Source organism: Coregonus clupeaformis, chromosome 26 (genome assembly GCF_020615455.1).
Source record: "Coregonus clupeaformis isolate EN_2021a chromosome 26, ASM2061545v1, whole genome shotgun sequence".
Classification (NCBI taxonomy): Eukaryota; Metazoa; Chordata; class Actinopteri; order Salmoniformes; family Salmonidae; genus Coregonus; species Coregonus clupeaformis.
In genome coordinates, this window is record NC_059217.1 from 39,173,380 (window position 1) to 39,194,630 (window position 21,251).

The 21,251-nt window shown below is 45.5% G+C and overlaps 1 protein-coding gene and 1 long non-coding RNA gene across 4 annotated transcripts in view; one reads left to right on the plus strand and one right to left on the minus strand.

Annotated features, from left to right (window-relative positions):
• LOC121540554 overlaps nucleotides 1-21,171 on the plus strand; it is a 76,099-nt gene extending 54,928 nt beyond the window's left edge. Inside the window, exons 2-3 of the long non-coding RNA XR_005995507.2 lie at nucleotides 17,286-17,354; nucleotides 20,990-21,171. This is a non-coding gene — a long non-coding RNA (uncharacterized LOC121540554). The remainder of the gene's footprint in view (nucleotides 1-17,285; nucleotides 17,355-20,989) is intronic.
• Nucleotides 1-21,251, minus strand: part of LOC121540552 (receptor-type tyrosine-protein phosphatase zeta-like) — a 121,761-nt gene that overhangs the window by 94,669 nt on the left and 5,841 nt on the right. The window lies entirely within an intron of this gene.

Sequence of the window (21,251 nt, forward strand, 5' to 3'; positions counted from 1 at the left end):
GGCAACAACACTCCTGCATCATCAATGAGACGTAATAGATTAGCCAAACACTGTGCTACACAAGATCCTGAGGGACATCATAGTGCAACAGACCGAATGAGAACTGCATTCCCTGGTAAGGGCTGGACTTAGCAACTGGGGCCCTGGTAAGGGCCAGACTTACCAACTCTGTTATGCACCTCCACTACTGAACTGAATTTCTCCTGGTGTATTCATGCCTGTACAGTGCTGGCTCATGTCCAGACTGTGGAAGATGCTACACTGATTTCACAGTCTATAGAGTGCCGGCTCATGTCACCATGAGATTGGTCAATTGGCATTGTGGGACCGTGTGGTCCCAGGCTGTGTGCCTGGCATCCTGCTGGGACTGGCAGCCTCTCATTGTGCTTTGTTTTAAGTGGCTCTGGAGAGTGTCTGTCGATGCCCAGGCGGCATGAGGACATGGCACAGTGTGTGCCTGAGGGGAGGAGTGTGAAATAAGAAGAAGTGTAAGTGTGTGGTCACACATTTAATTGCATTCTGATCTCTCCGGCCTGTATTCTCCATCACCAGGTCCTCTGTACTGGGGTGATAAGCCTGAGTGGTCCAATATGTGTGTGTGTGTGTGTGTGTGTCCGTGTCCGTGCGTGCAATTAGGAGTATGTGTGCATGTGGTAAAGAACAGATGAGGGAAATAAATAAAGTATCTGTGTGTGTGTGCTCCTTCCTGCCTGTACATAATGACCCATCCAGAGAGCCTGTCTGATTGAGGATGCATAATTGCTGCAGCCTTTTAAGGTTCCCATCATTATCCCCCTGGGACTCAGGCCAAACACACAGCGCAGGGATGTTTGTTTATCCAGCGTTTCTAATGTGTTATCCTAACGTTCCCCTGCAGAACTGAACTGCAATATGGTGAGGTAGGCCTGGTCCAGTAGCCAGCCATATTCAGAGCAGCTAATCTAGGTCTTGTGGTCATCTGGCCAGAGCAAATCAGCATGCAGGAAACGTGAGGCCCAACTCCCTGGAAAACAAGTGGACCTCCTTATGGCCACCGGCCACAGTGACTTTACACGGTCTCCTACACAAAGCTATGGCCACAGATTCAGCCTGTTTCCTCACACTGCCTGTCTTGGTGAGGATGTATCATTTTACACTACAAAGAAACTATCGTCTAGCACTTTGTATCTTTGTCTCTCTATCACCTCTGTCTCTATCACGCTCACTCGGTTGTGAAAAAAAAGTATCATGTTGAGTCGTTCAGACAGTCTTCCTGCAGGGGAGAAATATTGTCTATTTTTTCACTTTGTTATTACTTCCTGGCCAAAAATCTCTAAATATTTAGATTGGGATAGTGGATGTTTTAAACAAGGGGGTTCCACTTAGCCCGGCTTGTTTAGAGGAAAAGAGAGTGATTTACTGGGATCAAAAGGGGAGAATTCCATCATAACGATCTCAGAGGACTTATTTATGTATATCCAAAACTTTCAGTCAAATGCATTAGCATACATTGAAGCCTGGGAGCTTCTACAGAAAATACCACAAAGGATTATGTACAGGGTGTGATTTAAGGACCAAGAGCCATTTGAAAGCATTGTAAAATGTATTTGTTATGGCTACCCTCAAGAATTTCCCTGTATTTAGCACCATCCATCATTGCTTCAATTCTGACCAGTTTCCCAGTCCCTGCTGATGAAAAACATCCATGATGCTGCCACCACCATTCTTCACTGTGGGGATGGTGTTCTCGGGGTGATGAGAGGTGTTAGGTTTGCGCCAGACATTCCACTTTCCTTGATGGCCAAAAAGCTCAATTTTAGAATAATCTGACCAGAGTACCTTCTTCCATATGTTTGAGGAGTCTCCCACATGCCTTTTGGCGAAGACCAAATGTGTTTGTTTATTTTTTTCTTTAAGCAATGGCTTTTTTCTAGCCACTCTTCCGTAAAGCCCAGCTCTGTGGAGTGTACGGCTTAAAGTGGTCCTATGGACAGATACTCCAATCTCCGCTGTGGAGCTTTGCAGCTCCTTCAGGGTTATCTTTGGTCTCTTTGTTGTCTCTCTGATTAATGCCCTCCTTGCCTGGTCCGTGTGTTTTGGTGGGCGGCCCTCTCTTGGCAGGTTTGTTGTGGTGCCATATTCTTTCCATTTTTTAGTAATGGATTTAATGGTGCTCCGTGGGATGTTCAAAGTTTCTGATCTTTTTTTATAACCCAACCCTGATCCTGTACTTCTCCACAACTTTGTCCCTGACCTATTTTGAGAGCTCCTTGGTCTTCATGGTGCCGCTTGCTTGGTGGTGCCCCTTGCTTAGTGGTGTTGCAGACTCTGGGGCCTTTCAGAACAGGTGTATATATACTGAGATCATGTGACAGATCATGTGACACTTAGATTGCACACAGGTGGACTTTAACTAATTATGTGACTTCTGAAGGTAATTGGTTGCACCAGGTCTTATTTAGGGGCTTCATAGCAAAGGGGGTGAATACATATGCACGCACCACTTTTCCATTATGTATTACAAATAAAAATGAAATACCTTATTTACATACACTACCGTTCAAAAGTTTGGGGTCACTTTGAAATTTTTCTTGTTTTTGAAAGAAAAGCAATTTTTTTGTCCATTAAAATAACATCAAATTGATCAGAAATACAGTGTAGACATTGTTAATGTTGTAAATGTCTATTGTAGCTGGAAACAGCTGATTTTTTTATGGAATATCTACACAGGCGTACAGAGGCCCATTATCAGCAACCATCAGTCCTGTGTTCCAATGGCACGTTGTGTTTGCTAATCCAAGTTTATCATTTTAAAAGGCTAATTGATCATTAGAAAACCCTTTTGCAATTATGTTAGCACAGCTGAAAACGGTTGTGCTGATTAAAGAAGCAATAAAACTGGCCTTCTTGAGACTAGTTGTGTATCTGGAGCATCAGCAATTGTGGGTTCGATTACAGGCTCAAAATGGCCAGAAACAATTAACTTTCTTCTGAAACTCGTCAGTCTATTCTTGTTCTGAGAAATGAAGGCTATTCCATGCGAGAAATTTCCAAGAAACTGAAGATCTCGTACAACGCTATGTACTACTCCCTTCACAGAACAGCGCAAACTGTCTCTAACCAGAATAGAAAGAGGAGTGGGAGGCCCCGGTGCACAACTGAGCAAGAGGACAAATACATTAGAGTGTCTAGTTTGAGAAACAGGCGCCTCACAGGTCCTCAACTGGCAGCTTCATTAAATAGTACCCCCAAAACACCAGTCTCAACGTCAATAGTGAAGAGGCGACTCCGGGATGCTGACCTTCTAGGCAGAGTTGCAAAGATAAAGCCATATCTCAGACTGGCCAATAAAATGAAAAGATTAAGATGGGCAGTCTGAGATATGTATTTTTCTTTGCAACTCTGCCTAGAAGGTCAGCATCCCGGAGTCGCCTCTTCACTGTTGACGTTGAGACTGGTGTTTTGCATGTACTATTTAATGAAGCTGCCAGTTTAGGACCTGTGAGGCACCTGTTTCTCAAACTAGACACTCTAATGTATTTGTCCTCTTGCGCAGTCAACTTGTGCAATACGTTAGGAGATAAAGCAGATCACGTTCTTCATTTCCCCGGTCACATCATTTTACATTATGAAGCTTACCATAGTTCCCCAGAACAGTTGAGACAGTTACGTGTTTGTTTGTAAATAGCGTAACGGGAGAAAGTGGGAGCAGGTCCAGCTGTGTATTGACATGGGTCGCGTTTTATATCGGAAGTCAACAGTGTTTTTTTGCTTAAATAGATTGATCAGGGACGTGCAACTATAGTTTTCCTTCACAGAAAATACATTAGTGCAACACCTTAGGTTCATTTTCATTTGATAACAACAGAAGTGCAACGGCTACACCGAGAAAAGTACCAGAGAAAAAAGAACGCTGTCACGATCGTCGGGAACAGAGGAGGACCAAGGCGCAGCGTTGAAAGCAAACATACTCTTTATTGTGATCTCACGAACAAAAACAACAAACGATAACGTGACGTCTACGGTTTAACACAAACCACACTGGAACAAGATCCCACAACTACTGTGGGAAAACAGCCTGTATAAATATGGTTCCCAATCAGAGACAACCAGCAACAGCTGACACTCGTTGCCTCTGATTGGGAACCACTCTGGCCAACCTAGAAATACAACTAATAGAAACAAATGAAACTCACACCCTGGCTCAACATACAAGTGTCCCCAGAGCCAGGGCGTGACAGTACCCCCCCCTAAAGGCGCGGACTCCGACCGCGCCAACTAAATACCACATGGGAGGGACCGGGTGGGCACTCCGCCTAGGCGGCGGATCCGGCTCCGGGCCTGATCCCCGCTCCCTCTCCAACCCCCCAAAGTACCCCTGGTCCGGTCTGGCCCCGCTGGCTGGAGCTGGACTGCACACCGGTGGAGCGGATTGCTCTAGCTCTGGCGTGAAGCATCTGACCGGTGCCGGACCAGGCACCGGTGGAACAGACACGGGACGTGCCGGACTGACGACGCACACCACTGGCTTGGTGTGGGGAACAGGCACGGGCCGTGCCGGACTGACGACGCACACCACTGGCTTGGTGTAGGGAGCAGGAGCGGGCCGGACCGGCCTGGCGACGCACACCATTGGCTTGGTGCGGGGAGCAGGAACGGGCCGGACCGGGCTGGCGGCGCGCACCATTGGCCTGGTGCGGGGAGCAGGAACAGGCCGGGCCGGGCTGGCGACGCGCACCATTGGCCTGGTGCGGGGAGCAGGAACAGGCCGGGCCGGGCTGGCGACGCGCACCATAGGCTTGGTGCGGGGAGCAGGAACCGGCCGGGCCGAAGCTGGCGGCGCGCACCATTGGCTTGGTGCGGGAGCAGGAACAGGACGGGCCGGGCTGGCGACGCGCACCATTGGCCTGGTGCGGGGAGCAGGAACAGGATGGGCCGGCCTGGCGACGCGCACCATTGGCTTGGTGCGGGGTGCTGGAGCAGGCCGGGCCGGGCTGGCGACGCGCACCATAGGCTTGGTGCGGGGAGCAGGAACAGGCCGGACCGTACTGGGGACACACACCCCTGGCCCTATGCAGGGATCTGGAACGGGCCGTACCGGACTGGTAACACACCCCAGTACCTCTCGCCGTTCCTCTACACCTTCCCTCCCCTCTTCGACCAGTGGCCCCCGTAACCTGGCGGCCTCCTCTGCCAACCCGCTGGGCCGCTCTGTCGCGGTCTCCTGCTGCCCCGTCGTCCACGGCGTTAGCCCCCCCCTAAAAAATGTATGAGCTTCACTCCTACCCGTGGACCAGGTCTCCATACTTCTCGCCAGCCTTTCGCCCTTCTGCCTCCACGTCAAGCCCCTCTCTTCCTCACCCGCTTGACCCAGTCGAGGAGGCGCTGGATATCCGCTAGGGATTTCCCTGGCGATGGCTCCTCGACCCGCTGCTTGGTCCAGTTCTGGTGGGATCTTCTGTCACGATCGTCGGGAACAGAGGAGGACCAAGGCGCAGCGTTGAAAGCAAACATACTCTTTATTGTGATCTCACGAACAAAAACAACAAACGATAACGTGACGTCTACGGTTTAACACAAACCACACTGGAACAAGATCCCACAACTACTGTGGGAAAACAGCCTGTATAAATATGGTTCCCAATCAGAGACAACCAGCAACAGCTGACACTCGTTGCCTCTGATTGGGAACCACTCTGGCCAACCTAGAAATACAACTAATAGAAACAAATGAAACTCACACCCTGGCTCAACATACAAGTGTCCCCAGAGCCAGGGCGTGACAAACGCTGTCTGCTGATAGAATGCCTGTTTGTGAACTGCAACTGAAGCACAAAAGTGCAACTGAAGCACAAAATTAGTCTGATGCCAAGCAGAAATTACAATAAGCATTTTAGATCTGCATTTACAAAATGCAGCAAGAGATTTTACACATTTTATATATTTTTCCTGCGTGAAAAATCTAGAATTCTGCATTAACCCGACCCCTAAGTTTAACTTGCTAGTTATCTAAGTAAGTTACTGAATTAATAAGGTGACGGAGCATCATATTGTGTAAGCTTTCTGCCGTGTTTGAGAAGGCAAAGCCCTTTGGATCTGTACATCTGCCACTGCTTTCTTTTGATTTCCTTGCATTTTTTCTCCTCTCTGTTCTCGGCCAGTCTGTTCCTCCCCCATCTTCTCTGAGCAGAGCAGGCAGGCCGGTTGCCCTAGTGACTCCAGACAGACACATCGTGTACACACGCTGTTTCAGAGCAGACAAGCATGCGTCAAAACTTTTGACGGTATTCGGAGTGGACTTCTAGTCAGACTCAGGAGGCGTGCACTCCATCCACCGCTTCCGAGTATATTACTTGCTAATGTTCAGTCCCTGGACAATAAAGTTGACATGCTCAGGGCAAGAGACATCAGGGACACAGCCTGTGCCCTTCCAGAGAGACATCAGGGATTGTAACATACTCTGTTTCACGGAATCATGGCTCTCTCCGGATATACTGTCCCCGTCCATACAACCAGCTGGGTTCTCAGTACATCGCGCAGACAGGAATAAAGAACTCTCCGGGAAGAAGAAAGGCGGAGGTGTATGTTTCATGATTAACTACTCATGGTGTGATTGTGATAATGTACAGGAACTCAAGTCCTTTTGTTCACCCAACCTAGAATACCTCACAAACAAATGCCTACCGTATTACCTCCCAAGAGAATTCTCTTTGGTTATAGTCACAGCCATGTATATTCCCCCTCAAGCCGATTCCATGACGGTCCTCTAAGATCTACACTAGACTTTGTGCAAACTGGAAACCACATATCCTTAGGCCACATTTATTGTAGCTGGGGACTTTAACAAAGCAAATCTGAGGAAAATGCTACAGAAGTTTTATCAACACATTGCCTGCAGTACACGCGCTTCTCCTCCCTTCCTATAGGCAGAAACTCAAGCAGGAAGTACCCATGCAAGGTCTATTCAACACTGGTCTGACCAATCAGAATCCATGCTTCAAGATTGTTTTGATCACGTGGACTGGGATATTTTCCGGGTTGCCTCTGAGAATAACATTGATGTATACACTGACATGGTGACTGAGTTCATCAGGAAGTGTATAGGGGATGTTGTTCCCACTGTGACTATTAAAACCTACCCAAATCAAAAACCGTGGATAGATGGCAGCATTCGCGCATAACTGAAAGCGCAAATCACCGCATTTAACCACGGCAAGGTGACTGGGAATATAGTTGAATACAAACAGTGCAGTTATGCCCTCCGTGAGGCAATCAAACAGGCAAAATGTTAGTACAGAGAAAGTGGAGTCGCAATTCAACGGCTCAGACACGAGACGTATGTGGCAGGGACTCCAGACAATCACAGATTATAAAGGGAAAACCAGCCATGTCGCGGACACCAAAGTCTTGCTCCCGGACAAGCTAAACACCTTCTTTACTCGCTTTGAGGATAACACAGTGCCACCAACGCGGCTTGCTCCCGAGGACTGTGGGCTCTCATTCTCCGTGGCCGACGTGAGTAAGACATTTAAGCGTGTTAACCCTCACAAGGATGCCCAGACGGCATCCCTAGTCACGTCCTCAGAGCACGCGCAGACCAGCTGGCTGGAGTGTTTACGGACATATTCAATCTCTCCCTATCCCAGTCTGCTGTCCCCACTTGCTTCAAGATCTCCACCATTGTTCCTGTACCCAAGAAAGCAAAAAGGTAACTGAACTAAATGACTATTGCCCCGTAGCACTCACTTCTATCATCATGAAGTGTTTTGAGAGGTTAGTTAAGGATCATATCACCTCCACCTTACCTGACATCCTAGACCCACTTAAATTTGCATTCCGCCCAACACTGCCCTATCCCATCTGGACAAGAGGAATACCTACAGTATGTAAGAATGCTGTTCATTGACTACAGCTCAGCCTTCAACACCATAGTACCCTCCAAGCTCATCATTAAGCTCTGGGCCCTGGGTCTGAACCCCACCCTGTGCAACTGGGTCCTGGACTTCCTGACGGGCCACCCCCAGGTGGTGAAGGTAGGAAACAACACCTCCACTACGCTGATCCTCAACACAGGGCCCCCACAAGGGTGCGTGCTCAGACCCCTCCTGTACTCCCTGTTCACCCATGACTGCGTGACCATGCACGCCTCCAACTCAATCATCAAGTTTGCAGACGACACAACAGTAGTAGGCCTGATTACCAACAATGAAGAGACAGCCTACAGGGAGGAGGTGAGCTTCAAAGCTTCAAGTTCCTCGGCATATACATCACTGACAATCTGAAATGGTCCACCCACACAGACAGTGTGGTGAAGAAAGCGCAACAGCGCCTCTTCAACCTCAGGAGGCTGAAGAAATTTGGCTTGACCCCTAAGACCCTCACAAACTTTTACAGATGCACCACTGAGAGCATCCTGTCGGGCTGTATCACCGCCTGGTACGGCAACTGCACCGCCCGCAACCGCAGGGCTCTCCAGAGGGTGGTGCGGTCTGCCCAACGCATCACCGGGGGCACATTGCCTGTCCGCCAGGACACCTACAGCACCTGATGTCACAGGAAGGCCAAAAAGATAATCAAGGATATTAACTACCCGAGCCACAGCCTGTTCACCCCGCTATCATCCAGAAGGCGAGGTCAGTACAGGTGCATCAAAGCTGGGATCGAGAGACTGAAAAACAGCTTCCATCTCAAGGCCATCATACTGTTAAATAGCAATCACTAGCTGGCGTCCAACCAGTACCCTGCCCTGAATTTAGTCACTGTCACTAGCCAGCTACCACCAGGTTACTCAACCCTGCACCTTAGAGGCTGGAATCACTGGTCACTTGAATAATGTTTACATACTGTTTTACTCATTTCATATGTATATACTGTATTCTACTGTATTCTAGTCAATGCCACTCCGACAATGCTCATCCTAATATTTATATATTTCTTAATTCCATTCTTTTACTTTGAGATTTGTGTGTATTGTTGTGAATTGTTAGATACTACTGCACTGTTGGAACTAGGAACACAAGCATTTCGCTACATCCGCAATAACATCTGCTAAATATATGTATGTGACCAATAAAATTGTATTTTATTTGATACAAATAGTGGAAAAGGTCAGGATCATGCTTGTTAGGGGGCACAGAGGGCGGTTACACAATCGTCCTGATTGTTTAAACTGTCCCATTAAATCGTCCTGATTGTTTACACTGTCCCATTCATTGACATCATTATCGCAATACGTGGAGTAGTTAGTAGTCTGGCTCGGGAGATCCAATCTGTGTGTGTGTGTGTGTGTGTGTTTGTGTGTGTGTGAAGAAATGAAGGACAGGGCAAGATGCCAGAGCTTATATGACCATTCTATCCTGAATACAGTCATCAATCTGCCTCGAAGATCATACTAGCATACGATAGCAGACAGAAGCCCCTGTGATTATTCACAAAGCAACAAGACTTAGATAGGTGTTGAAAGCTAAGCACACTAAGGATACAGCTAAGTAAGTTAGTGAGGATGGAAGAAAAAACATAATTGACGTTTAATAAAATTAAACATGCTTCCCAAATACAACTAATTGCCTCTTTAAAAAGCAGTGGACAAGACACTGTGTTCCCAATTCCAACGGAAACCATGACCGAGATAAAAAAAAAAGTTGATGAGGCTGTCCTACTCCACAGAAGAGATGCTTTCAGCAACTGTGGCAAATCGTTTTAACTAGATTTCCACATGCATAAAGGATTCGTTCTGATCATGGAGGCTGGTGGGGCTGTTTTGGCATGGGCTTGTCTAGACATGGACCTAATCTAAAATCGGGCACATGGAGCCTCACCAATGTTCTCCAAAAAAGGAGACAACAGAAATAGAGGAGCAACTAAACCACATCTGAGCTGGATGGGTGCACTCTTTGCCAATGTTGTCTCTAGATTTTCCCGGATGTGTGAGTGGGAGGGTGTGTGAGTGGGAGGGTGTGGAGGGTGTGTGAGTGGGAGGGAGTGTGAGTGGTAGTAGGGGGACTCCCCTCGCTGCCTGCTTTCCTGTTATTTATAATAAACTGATTGAATTGAAAGAGTATTTTATGGCCTCCTGTCTCTCATTTCTTTAATGCTAGAGAAGTGCCTGATCATAGGATTAATAGAGATAGCTAAAACGATGCAGTGGTAATAATAGAAATGCTCTCAAAGAAATAACAGATATATTATAAAAATGCTCTCACTAAGAGCAATGAATGGTTCGTTCTCTCCGTTGTGTTATTCTAAGGCGAAGTGACAATTTAAAAACCGACAGCTGACACAAAGGCTCTAGAGTAAAACACTTCAGTTTATGAGTGGACATATAACTACAGCACTCCCATTGAGTTCCCTGCCTCACCCTGAACATGCGGACACAAGAGGATGCACAGCCGGACGCAGTCCTCATCCGAGGAGAGTGACTGAAACCCCCTTTCTTCTTGTGCCCTGACGGTGGACACATGGACCGACCAACAGACCAGAGAGGACTAGGGCTGTGACGGTCATGGAACTTTGAATGACGGTTATTGGTCAGCCAAATGTTATAATCGTTTGAATAGCAACAATAACAACACCACCTTGCTTGTTTCAGCAAGGAGCAACAAAATGTAATCAAGTTGTAAAGAGTCCATGTTAACGTGGAAACAGACTCAACTGCACAAATACCCGGCCGTCCTCTATTCAGTAAGCTGTTTGTTCCACACATTTAAAAAAAATGGTTATGACTGTTATTTTATTTTCATGACGGTCTTCATCCATAATCGTCGGTTACACGATTATACGGTAATTGTGCCAGCACTAGATATCACATCTTTACAACATGCTGCTTGCTCCTCCAAGCTCTGGGCCATTCTCCACTCTCTGCCCTACGATGTAACCATATTTCTCTGTATTGAGTGATCCTTTCTAGTCTTCATGCAATATCAGTCTTTATGAGTAGTATGAAAATGTATGCACTCACTAACTGTAAGTCGCTCTGGATAAGAGCGTCTGCTAAATGACTAAAATTTAAAATGTCAATGTATCAACCTTTTATGTTTTTTCAAAAGTCATAAAGCTCAAGGATTCTTCTATTGGAACATTTCTGCAGAACAAAAGTCCTCCCACATGTTTCATTGTCAACGGGTTATCACATAAAGAAGATGACAGTATTATAAACCACTAGCCTGAAGGTGCTCAGCTCAGGGTATCACATTGGCTAAGAGCTCTATAGAAGATCACAGTATTATAAACCACTAGCCTGAAGGTGCTCAGTAGTAGAGGTTGGCAGAGCACAGCCCTTGCAATGCCAGGGTTGTGGGTTTGATTCCCACAGAGGACCAGTGCGGAAAAGTAAGAAATTGTGCGCACTCACTTCTGTAAGTCACTCTGGATAAAAGTGTCTGCTAAATGGCAAAAAAAATTAAATGTAGTACGGACCACAAAACCACTCAGCCGGGGTTAAACTACATACTAATTGCTTTTCACCTGCATTAATATACTCTGTCCCTTGACCATCCATCAAGGTTAGAGTGAGTGCAATTACCAACTCATTAACAATCACCCAGTATTTCCATGGTGGCCCGGGGGATCCACGTCTGTAGCTATTTTGAGTGATACGCTAATTGAAAATGTAGGGGCTCAGGGATGGGGGAAGACTTACAGTGACAAGCAGGGGAGGGATATAGATAACTCTTTAGAAAGGCATTGCCCTTGTCTGGTCCTGATCCGCTTCACAAGGTGCAGACAACCAGCTTTTTGTCTCTGATAGTCTCTTCTTTTCAGGTTTGATTTATTAGTAACCTGAGCTGTCATTCGCCAAAGCTTTTTGAGGTTCCGCTGATGGCCTACTTTTGAGTGGTATCATTCATCACCAATACATTTCTGTCACAGAGGATGAAAGTTCAGTTTCAACAGGCATGACATGTCGGTCAGTAACCTCCTTAGATACGGGGCTACAACACAGATTGTCCTCACGAGATGTACCCGGACATGGCTCTGGACCCCTGATGGAAGCACTGTTCACCACCAGCTGTGGCCAGCTTCCACCCTCCACTAAAGACTCTGCCAGTCAATCAGCAGAAATGGGCAACCCGGTGGCGTAGAGAGTAGGATACTTTACTCATTTTGTTCTAGTGCAGTAGTGGTTCTATGAATATGGTGCCAACATTGAAATACTTGCAGGCTAATCAGGCACAATCAGCACTGAGGTCTCTCCTCCATGGGTGGTGGTGTGTAAATAATTATCATGGTTTTGAGCACACCTGGCTTTCGTTAGACCCACATTAAGTCGATTCGGTGCGGTTCGCAAACATTTTGAGAGGCTACTTCTAATTGGGAGTCCAAAGACAAAGATCTGGTATGATAAAAGTGATTTTTTTAAACTCAATTTTTTTTACAAAAATGTATTTATTTTGTCAGTGTGGGTAACATGGGGTTTCAATGCTTGCTTTTTCAATATCACTTCAGGGACTCCCGCAAACCCTGGTTCGCCTCTGGTGTAATACCCAACCACTGTGTCGAAATAGCCGTGGGTCTTATTCTAAACAATGCAAGGAACCAGTTTGACTAAAAGCTTCTTATACTAGCTACAGTTGAAGTCCGAAGTTTACATACACTTAGGTTGGAGTCATTAAAACTTGTTTTTCAACCACTTCACAAATTATTGTTAACAAACTATAGTTTTGGCAAGTCAGTTAGGACATCTACTTTGTGCATGACACAAGTAATTTTTCCAACAATTGTTTACAGACAGATTATTTCACTTATAATTCACTGTATCACAATTGCAGTGGGTCATACGCTAAGTTGTCTGTGCCTTTAAACAGCTTGGAAAATTCCAGAAAATTATGTCATGGCTTTAGAAGCTTCTGATAGGCTAATTGACATAATTTGAGTCAATTGGAGGGGTACCTGTGGATGTATTTCTAGGCCTACCTTCAAACTCAGTGCCTCTTTGCTTGACATCATGGGAAAATCAAAAGAAATCAGCCAAGACCTCAGAAAAAAATTGTAGACCTCCACAAGTCTGGTTCATCCTTGGGAGCAATTTCCAAACGCCTGAAGGTACCACGTTCATCTGTACAAACAATAGTATGCAAGTATAAACACCATGGGACCACGCAGCCGTCATACCGCTCAGGAAGGAGACGCATTCTGTCTCCTTGAGATGAACGTACTTTGGTGCGAAAAGTGCAAATCAATCCCAGAACAACAGCAAAGGACCTTGTGAAGATGCTGGAGGAAACAGGTACAAAAGTATCTATATCCACAGTAAAACGAGTCCTATATCGACATAACCTGAAAGGCTGCTCAGCAAGGAAGAAGCCACTGCTCCAAAACTGCCATAAAAAAGCCAGACTACATTTTGCAACTGCACATGGGGGCAAAGATCGTACTTTTTGGAGAAATGTCCTCTGGTCTGATGAAACAAAAATAGAACTGTTTGGCCATAATGACCATCGTTATGTTTGGAGGAAAAAGGGGGCTGCTTGCAAGCCGAAGAACACCATCCCAACCGTGAAGCACGGGGGTGGCAGCATCATGCTGTGGGGGTGCTTTGCTGCAGGAGGGACTGGTGCACTTCACAAAATAGATGGCATCATGAGGAAGGAAAATTATGTGGATATATTGAAGCAACATCTCAAGACATCAGTCAGGAAGTTAAAGCTTGGTCGCAAATGGGTCTTCCAAATGGACAATGACCCCAAGCATTCTTCTAAAGTTGTGACAAAATGGCTTAAGGACAACAAAGTCAAGGTATTGGTGTGGACATACAAAGCCCTGACCTCAATCCTACAGAAAATGTGTGGGCAGAACTGAAAAAGCGTGTACGAGCAAGGAGGCCTACAAACCTGACTCAGTTACACCAGCTCTGTCAGGAGGAATGGGCCAAAATTCACCCAACTTATTGTGGGAAGCTTGTGGAAGGCTACCCGAAACGTTTGATCCAAGTTAAACAATTTAAAGCCAATTGCTACCAAATACTAATTGAGTGTATGTAAACTTCTGACCCACTGGGAATGTGATGAAAGAAATAAAAGCTGAAATAAATCATTCTCTCTACTATTATTCTGACATTTCACATTCTTAAAATAAAGTGGTGATCCTAACTGACCTAAGACGGGGAATATTTACTAGGATTAAATGTCAGGAATTGTGAAAAACTTGAGTTTAAATGTATTTGGCTAAGGTGTATGTAAACTTCTGACTTCAACTGTATATACAGTTGCCGTGACACTCCTGTGATGGTTGTAACACGCTGCACTCTCACACTTCACCCTCCAGTCTCGCAGCGTGAGAGCATCCTGCTCCAGCGCCGCCAATGCCTGTGGGACAAATCGGCGAGCCATCGAGCGTCACGCTTACAATGGTTCGCCCTCGCTGTGTCGCTGCGCGCCCCTGAACACCATCCCCCTCTGCCAGCTTCTCCCCCACCCATAAAAAACCAATCTCTCTTCTGACAGCATAATTCATGGGGGAGGCCTTGGGAAGATTGGGGATATGGAGGAGAACCAGAGTCCTGGGCACCACTATGGAGGCCTGGCTGGGCTGTACCCCCACGTAACCCCAGTCCTATTCAGTCATGGCCGGGGAGAGAAAGAGGGGTGACTCAGAGGATTCAGTGTGGCCCCTGTGCATGCTTGAGCGAATGTCGTTGAGCCTAATACCGACTAATCTGGTCTTCAAATACCCCTGCTGCCGCCGATTGGAAATCTCCTTGGCTTTTTACCAGCAACCAGGAGATGGCTAAAAGGACCAGCGTGCCAAGCTGCTCTGGGTACGGTGTCCCGCAGCTCCCACAGAGAAAGAGGGAGAGAATGAGAAACATAGAAGAATGGGAGGAGAAGGTAGGAAAATTAGAAGAAAGAGTAGAGAGAGGGCAGAAAGAAAGAGGGCAAGGTGGCATGGAGACAAAGCTGTTTGTCTTTGCCTTAAAGGAGGAGAGAAGCGGCGTTTCAATTTCTGTTGGTAAGTATGATTTTGTGCCGTTAACAACAGTCGTACTCAGACTGAAGCAGACAATGTTTGACCCATATACAGTAATTGTTTTCCAGATTATGCAAATACACTCTATGCAAATAAACTCTAAATTGTGTACTCCACAAGTGTAGTTTATTGTGCTCCTCAGTGTGATAACAGCTACATGGGCAACCTGAAGGTATGAACTGGCAGTGGCACACTTTCCTCATGTACCAGTAAGATACATCTGAAACTGGGTTAAGCATTGGACCACCAGCCTGTGACACACAGCTCTCAGGTGGTCATCCAAGAGGCATGAGGAAGGGGTGTGGCCTCTGGAACCCCACCAACCAACCATCCGCCTGAATGACAGACTGACTAACTATGACTGCCATCTGTCAAAAGTCAGGACCACCCTGCTCCAAAACAACAGGCATAGACACTTCCTCATCCGAGAGAGAGAGAGGGGCACTGTGGGTGATGCCCAGTGTAAATGCCCTATCTATAGCCCACCACGTTGGGAATACAGATGGCACAGGGTCTGCGTTGCATTCAGTTCACTTTGTCTTTTTTCTTTCATCAATCCCTCTGCTGCCTTCCCAACAAACAGCCACTTCCTTTGTGCCCCACGTTTAATCAAAGAGTCATTTAAAGCACTCAACTGAAAGGGGCAAAAAAAGAGGAGGGGAGTGGTGGCGGAGGGGTACATGTGGTAAAGCATTCGGCAGGTACCAAAACATTTGCTATCCCAGTTCACAAGGACTGTCATAAAAGGCTCCTAAAATGAAATCTTAAGCAAACTGGTTTTAGCCAGCTTTTTTCAAATATTAGTTTAATGCCTCACCCAAAAGATTAAACCAAGCATGCTCCTCCTTGGCACTTTTGCACTGTACGTGTGTACCATATTGAAGCTGAATGGCTGAGACCTACTGGGCGAATTAAGAAAACACTCCTTTCACTCAGTTCTGAGGAGATATGTAAATCCTGGAACCTCCTTTTATAGGCCTATTTTTATTTGTCAAAATGACAAGATAACTCATATCAAAATGTGCAATTAAACATACTTATAACACATCTAATAACACATTATTTATAGGCTAACATAGGCTTCAAATAAAGTAAGTAGGCTATCTGTTTGAACTTATCAGGATAGCCTTTGTTAGATATCAGGAGAGAAATTCAGTATGAATGTGAACTAAATCATGAGCCCTAAAACGCTGGTAGTTAATGGTTCTGCTGGGGAAGAAGCAGTAGCACCAGTTTTCAGGCAGCTTGAGACTGCCAAACTATTCATTTCAGTCGCATCTTTCGAACAATCACTACTATCCCCCCTTGTCAAAAAGGAGCGCTTGACTTACTTATAACATAGTTCGACTACCATGGCAAAAACACCCTTTTCATGCTTGACAGCTCCAGTTTGTTTGGCGTGACGGACAAAATAAATATGACACCCATGACCCAACTCATGGGAATGTATTAATTTAAAGCAAAATAGGACATTGTATGAGAAATTCTGATAGGCTTCTTTACACTTGGCCCCTTCATGCACAAAAGAGAAACAATGTTGAATGTTCAGCTTTCTGTGGATCTAATCAAAGTGATATTGATTATCCTCTGTGCTCTGCTCATATTAGGGCCTACAGTCTGTGTTACGGGGTTGCCCAACAAATATTGGTAACACCAATTATTTATCAGCACACGACTGTCTTATAATAAAGCTAACAATGTATTTTCCAGTTTCGAGGGGCCTGTCATGCCAAATAGTGTCCCCCGGCTAAATGGTGTCCCACTCTGCGTCACAATGGGATTTGATGAGTTCTAGCTTCTGTTGCTAGGGCTGTTGCTAGAACTTGCAAAATTCTGAACCAAAGCGTACGTTGCTATGCTAGTTGCTTGGCTCTATTTGACCTCGTAGCGGTCGCAAAGGAGGGAGGATGCGGGCAGTTCTAGTTCTATTTCACCGCATAAACACTCGCTCAGTCTGCGCAAAATTATTACCGCAGAATTGCTCTCCAAGGACGGTGACAACCTAATGACTACCTGCTGCTTCAGAGGGCCGAAAAGACTGGAAAGAGAACACTCTTTCTTTACCATATATTTGTCTTTATATAAGTCAATATTGTTAAATAGGAATAAATAATTTAAGCTGTTTTTAGATTGACGTTGCTAGCTACTGTACTTATTTACTTCAGCCTGCCTAGTCAGCTAGCCAGCTACAGTAGCTGGCTAACTAGCCAGACAGTTTAATTTAGCTAACGTTAGCTAGCTAGCTAGCTACTGTAACTGTTATTGTAGCTTTCTGTTGTATGTAGCTTGCACTTCAATGGCAATGGATAAAAGCGTGGATTTTATTTTATCTTTCCAACCAGGCGAAGTACTGTGAAGACACCACTGATCTTGACAAGAGGCGCAACATTCAGAGAAATTCACAATTCAGGGTAACATTAAGCAGTTAACTTCTATTAGATAACTGGATGGATTTAGCTATGTACAGTCGTGGTCAAAAGTTTTGAGAATGACACAAGTATTGGTCTTCACAAAGTTTGCTGCTTCAGTGTTTTTAGATATTTTTGTCAGATGTTACTATGGTATACTGAAGTATAATTACAAGCATTCCATAAGTGTCAACGGCTTTTATTGACAATTACATTAAGTTTATGCAAAGAGTCAATATTTGCAGTGTTGACCCTTCTTTTTCAAGACCTCTGCAATCCACCCTGGCATGCTGTCAATTAACTTCTGGGCCACATCTTGACTGATTCTTGCATAATCAATGCTTGGAGTTTTTTCAGAATTTGTGGGTTTTTGTTTGCTCCATCATGCTGGAAAAGGCATTGTTCGTCACCAAACTGTTCTTGGATGGTTGGGAGAAGATGCTCTCGGAGGATGTGTTGGTACCATTCTTTATTCATGGCTGTGTTCTTAGGCAAAATTGTGAGTGAGCCCACTCCCTTGGCTGAGAAGCAACCCCACACGTGAATGGTCTCAGGATGCTTTACTGTTGGCATGACACAGGACTGATGGTAGCGCTCACCTTCTCTTCTCCGGACAAGCTGTTTTCCGGATGCCCCAAACAATCGGAAAGGGGATTCATCAGAGAAAATGACTTTACCCCAGTCCTCAGCAGTCCAATCCCTGTACCTTTTGCAGAATATCAGTCTGTCCCTGATGTTTTTCCTGGAGAGAAGTGGCTTCCTCGCTGCACTTCTTGACACCAGGCCATCCTCCAAAAGTCTTCACCTCACTGTGCATGCAGATGCACTCACACCTGCCTGCTGCCATTCCTGAGCAAGCTCTGCACTGGTGGTGCCCGATCCCTCCGTGAATCAACTTTAGGAGACGGTCCTGGTGCTTGCTGGACTTTCTTGGGCGCCCTGAAGCCTTCTTCACAGCAATTGAACCTCTCTCCCTGAAGTTCTTGATGATCCGATAAATGGTTACTAGCAGCAATATCCTTGCCTGTGAAGCCCTTTTTGTGAAAAGCAATGATGACGGCACGTGTTTCCTTGCAGGTAACCATGGTTAACAGAGGAAGAACAATGATTTCAAGCACCACCCTCCTTTTAAAGCTTCCTGTCTGTTATTCTAACTCAATCAGCATGACAGAGTGATCTCCAGCCTTGTCCTCATCAACACTCTCACCTGTGTTAACGAGAGAATCACTGACATGATGTCAGCTGGTCCTTTTGTGGCAGGGCTGAAATGCAGTGGAAATGTTTTTTGCAGATTAAGTTCATTTTCATGGCAAAGAGGGACTTTGCAATTAATTGCAATTAATCTGATCACTCTCCATAACATTCTGGAGTATATGCAAATTGCCATCATAAAAACTGAAGCAGCAGACTTTGTGAAAATTAATATTTGTGTCATTCTCAAAACCTTTGACCATGACTGTACAACCATTTTTCAACAACCATTTTCTATCTAGCTAGTTGCTAGCTATACATATAGTTCAGTGGAGGCTGCTGAGGGGAGGATGGCTCATAATAATGTCTGGAATGGAGTAAATGGAATGGTATCAAACACGTGGTTTCCATGTGGTTGATAACTACCATTCAATTGACTCCATTCCAGCCATTATTATGAGCAGTCCTCCCCTCAGCAGCCTCCACTGATATAGTTACAGTGGGGAGAACAAGTATTTGATACACTGCCGATTTTGCAGGTTTTCCTACTTACAAAGCATGTAGAGGTCTGTAATTTTTATCATAGGTACACTTCAATTGTGAGAGACGGAATCTAAAACAAAAATCCAGAAAATCACATTTGTATGATTTTTAAGTAATTAATTTGCATTTTATTGCATGACATAAGTATTTGATACATCAGAAAAGCAGAACTTAATATTTGGTACAAAAACCTTTGTTTGCAATTACAGAGATCATACGTTTCCTGTAGGTCTTGACCAGGTTTGCACACACTGCAGCAGGGATTTTGGCCCACTCCTCCATACAGACCTTCTCCAGATCCTTCAGGTTTCGGGGCTGACGCTGGGCAATACGGACTTTCAGCTCCCTCCAAAGATATTCTATTGGGTTCAGGTCTGTAGACTGGCTAGCCACTCCAGGACCTTGAGATGCTTCTTACGGAGCCACTCCTTAGTTGCCCTGGCTGTGTGTTTCGGGGTTCGTTGTCATGCTGGAAGACCCAGCCACGACCCATCTTCAATGCTCTTACTGAGGGAAGGAGGTTGTTGGCCAAGATCTCGCGATACATGGCCCCATCCATCCTCCCCTCAATCACGGTCAGTCGTCCTGTCCCCTTTGCAGAAAAGCATTCCCAAAGAATGATGTTTCCACCTCCATGGTTCACGGTTCGGATGGTGTTCTTGGGGTTGTACTCATCCTTCTTCTTCCTCCAAACACAGCGAGTGGAGTTTAGACCAAAAAGCTCTATTTTTGTCTCATCAGACCATATGACCTTCTCCCATTCCTCCTCTGGATCATCCAGATGGTCATTGGCAAACTTCAGACGGGCCAGGACATGCGCTGGCTTGAGCAGGGGGACCTTGCATGCGCTGCAGGATTTTAATCCATGACGGCGTAGTGTGTTACTAATGCTTTTCTTTGAGACTGTGGTCCCAGCTCTCTTCAGGTCATTGACCAGGTCCTGCCGTGTAGTTCTGGGCTGATCCCTCACCTTCCTCATGATCATTGATGCCCCACGAGGTGAGATCTTGCATGGAGCCCCAGACCGAGGGTGATTGACCGTCATCTTGAACTTCTTCCATTTTCTAATAATTGCGCCAACAGTTGTTGCCTTCTCACCAAGCTGCTTGCCTATTGTCCTGTAGCCCATCCCAGCCTTGTGCAGGTCTACAATTTTATCCCTGATGTCCTTACACAGCTCTCTGGTCTTAGCCATTGTGGAGAGGTTGGAGTCTGTTTGATTGAGTGTGTGGACAGGTGTCTTTTATACAGGTAACGAGTTCAAACAGGTGCAGTTAATACAGGTAATGAGTGGAGAACAGGAGGGCTTCTTAAAGAAAAACTAACAGGTCTGTGAGCGCGAATTCTTACTGGTTGGTAGGTGATCAAATACTTATGTCATGCAATAAAATGCAAATTAATTACTTAAAAATCATACAATGTGATTTTCTGGATTTTTGTTTTAGATTCCGTCTCTCACAGTTGAAGTGTACCTATGATAAAAATTACAGACCTCTACATGCTTTGTAAGTAGGAAAACCTGCAAAATCGGCAGTGTATCAAATACTTGTTCTCCCCACTGTATATGTCTTTCTTATTGAGTTGTCTACCTATAAGTTAAACCTGATCAATCAAATGGATAGGTGTAAGCAATTATGGTAATTCCAAATGCCCTTAACTAGGTGTCTTCGCTAGACAGACAAAGAGAGGAAGAGGGAGGGGAAGTGAGAAAGAAAAGGATACAAGTGAGAGGGGGGAGAAAGTGAGAAAGAAAAGGATACAAGTGAGAGAGGGAGAGAGAGGTGGTGAAGAGAGTGGAAGACAGACAGAGAGAGAGATGGAGAGAGAAACAGAGAGAGAAAGACAGCAGTGCAAATGTACTTAGACTTGAGTATTTCAACAACTCTTCTCTTCCAACTTGTTAGGCAATCATATCTACCTATGGGGGAAGAATGGCCAGCCACACAGGAGGGTGATTTTTACTAAGGAAGAGAAGGAGGCCGTGCTGACAGAGATGCATGCTGGCCATTTCGGAGTGAAGTGCATGATTGCCAAAATCAACCTACGCTTCTTCTGACTGGGAATTGTCAAGGAGGTGGACAGCTGGGCAAGTGAAATAACCTTTTGTTTATCAATCACATTCTATTATATCTGAAATTATTATGATTTCAATGAATGTCATATCAG